Here is a 3,552-nt window from a genome sequence, read left to right on the forward strand (position 1 = left end):
TCGGTATACTTTCTCAGGATTAGATTAAGTGCTTGCTTTCTCTGGGTTATCTCTGGGTACTCCTGGTTGGAGGCCATATTTTTCAAATCTCTTCACACTGTTATAGTGTCATTTTGGATGTGTAATATACAGAATATTGTGTATTGTCCTACCTCTGCTGCATTCTCATTGTTTTATGCTGAAAGTATGTATTTGTTTACATATTTTTAAATGACATTTACTCTGATTGTTGATGTTTCTATATTTTATGTTTTCTTTATTTATGATTTGCACTTATTTTCCCTTTGTATACTGTTTTGCTAGCAGCATTGGAATATCAGAATAAAGGTAGAGAGTATATGACACTGAGCTCCACTCACCTACATACTGCCATTGCTAGGTCTACCACTGGAGGACTTTTTAATATCATTATTTCTTCATGACAATGAGTGAGCCAACTCCCTTGTATGAAAAGCAACTCATAGATAGTCTGAGGATGCTTCTCTATTGGCAGGACACAGGACACATGGTAGCGTTCTTCTTTTCATTCACAAACAATTGATTTTCCAGATGTCCCAAACAGTTGGAAAGAGGATTTCTTCTGATGTCCAATCCTTATACTTCCTGCCTGAATTTCAGAAGTGGCTTCTTTTCTGTCCTTCTTGACCCAAGGCCAATATCCAAAAGTCACCTCCCTGTGCATTTAAAAGCATTCACACCCACCTGTTGCGGATGTTGACTGAGCTCTGCACTAGTGGCAACATGATTCTACAGCTGACTCCTCTGGAAGATATGGTCCTGGCAATTGCTGGACTCTCTTGGACATCCTGAAGTCTTCTTCACGACAACTGAACCTTTCACCTTGAAGTTCTTGATGATATGGTAAATGGTTCTTCAGATGCAGTATTGTTAGCAGCAATTTCCTTGCATGTGAAGCCTTTTTAATGGAAAGTGATGATGGCTTTGGGGGTACCCATTGCAAACACAAGAATAGCAATTAGTTGGCCTTTATAATTCAATCAGAATGATAAAGTGATTTCAGCTGTACTTATTCAGACCTTTGCATGTGTTCATGACATGACTGTACTGAAATTAAGTTAGCGGAATATTTTGTGTCAGGACCAAAATACATCAAAGATGGGCTTTTAAAATTATTGTTTCATGCTAAAAAAGCTCTTTGCAGTGTATTAATGTGCATCCCATCATCTGTAAACAATGTGAATTGCCACAACAAAAACTAAAGCTGCAAATTTTGCAAAATAAATACATTTGTATCCCTGCCAAAACTTTTGGCTATGACTGTGATCTCAGGCATAGATGAGGATTAATGTGCACCTGAAAAAGACATGTGGCAGGAGTTATAGAATGTCCTTTAGAGAACAAATCTTAGCAATAAACTGTACTTAAATAAAAGCAACTCCAGACTAAACTGATGAAAATCCAGCACAGGAAGAACAATTGAAGATGTGCCTTAGAAATTGTGGGGCACCTGCAGGCTATAAGAGAAGAAATAAAAGACATGTATACAACAACACTGTTACTCAGTGGTCTCCCAGACACCTGATTCTCACATATATGCAAAGTGCAGAATTTGGAAATCTAGGGGAAACAAGAAGCAGATTAAACAAAAAAAAGGACAGAAATGTAAAAAATTGAATATTTGCTTCAGATACTGAGTGTGCTTTTCACTCCAAATAGGGGACCCCATCATTTTCACCTAGCTCATTGACTCCAAAGATACAGGTTCCAGTGATATAAAATCAAGCAATAAAGTAAATTTCTGTATAATACAATACAGAACAAAGTAGTGTTGCGGGAATAATGAACTGCATTTTATGTGAAGATGGCAAAACTGTTATTTTTATGTTGATAACCTAGGAACATATTTGAGAGCGGTAAGTATATTATCCTGTTATCTCCAAAACTGCTTATTTGGATATATATTCTATATGTACTATGGAATGGAAGAAAATCTGTTCTGAAACATAATACAAAACTTTTCACATACTTTCATGTTCCTAAAGAAAGATGCACACAATAAATTTGTGCTGCAGTAGGTTTATTTGTCCACAGATTTCTTCATCCAGACACCAATGTAACAATCAGCACAGATATAACTATTTAAAAAACAGCTATGTGTCCAAAACATCAGGAATTGACACAACTAGTGCCAAATGTACAACAATTTAAGCAAGAGGACCCATCAGTACTAAAGGAAAAGGAACAAGACATCACTGGAACTGTCATCTGTGATTTATCTTTTAGAAGCTGAACTTCCTACAAACTCAGTTGGATAATCTGCTGGATCCAATAAATTCATCCCAGCTAGATGTTTGTCATTTACTGTTTTTTGAGTTGGTGCCACAACCAGAACCAGGCACATGTAAAGAAATGCAAAATCCACCTGTTCATGAGAAAGAAATGTAAATTTAATGAGGCAAATAAGTAGATGGTACATATTACAATTACAATTATCTCAAGGAAAGTAAGCAATAATAGTACAGACATGGAAAGATCAAAAATATGGTTATGCTTGTATATTTGTGAAACCTATAAAATAGCAAATGTCATAAAAAAAAAAAAACATTACCAAACCCAAAGTTGGAAGATTGAGGGTGTTGGCATACTGTTTTTACAGATATACGTGCAACACCCATATTGTATACTACACTGAAATTAGTAGTTTCATCCAGTTTGTCCAGGTTTACCCCTTGTTGTACTGTTTTACATATATTAATTTACATATATTAATCTTAAAAGCAGATGTGCTGTATTTTTAAACATTCATTTCTAATTTATTTTACAATGTAGGTAAAAAAAAAAAAAAAAAATTTACTTTTTACTTTTTTTTTTTACTTATTTTAGCTATGCATGGCACTGCCCATCAAGGGAAATATTTATTATGTATGATTTTTTTTTGGTAATAATTCCATATTGTAAACCCATGATAAGGACATTTTAATACAGGGGGACAAAATAATACAACACTTGATTACACACAAATATCATGCAAATGTCCTGTGATATGTTCAGAATATGTGAACATACAACTTTTTTTTCTGGGTGTAAATGTTCCCATTAATGCTAGTCTGGTCATGGGACTTTTATCTATCTTAAATTGAGAGATTGTAGGACAGTAGAGGAAGATCTGGGATGATTTCTCTTGTATCACAATCTTTACTGGGTATGAATTGCAAGTCCTTGGACAAATAATTAAAGATTAAGGTAAATATAGTTTTGAATCTAGTTTCCTGGTTGCTGTCAGTATTTAACATGTTTGTCATATTTGTATGGCTCTGTGGATGTGATTATCAAGTATTTTTGCATGATACCCTTAGAGCTGTTTGCTTCTCTGCTTGGGGGCTATACATGAGGTGTGTGATTTGGATGAAAGCCATTCTGTAAGGAACTTACCTGTCCTGCGAGCCCGCGGCGTCCCTGGGGATCCCAGCCGCAGAGGGAGATGCCGCTGCAGCAGGCGGCATGGCCGAGACTTCTGCCCTGCTCGCAGCGTGTCTCTCTCTGCAGGTGGAGGGATCAGTCCTGGCCAAACTACTGTTCGGCCAGGCGGCA

This window comes from Pyxicephalus adspersus, chromosome 1 (assembly GCF_032062135.1).
Source record: "Pyxicephalus adspersus chromosome 1, UCB_Pads_2.0, whole genome shotgun sequence".
Taxonomy (NCBI): domain Eukaryota; kingdom Metazoa; phylum Chordata; class Amphibia; order Anura; family Pyxicephalidae; genus Pyxicephalus; species Pyxicephalus adspersus.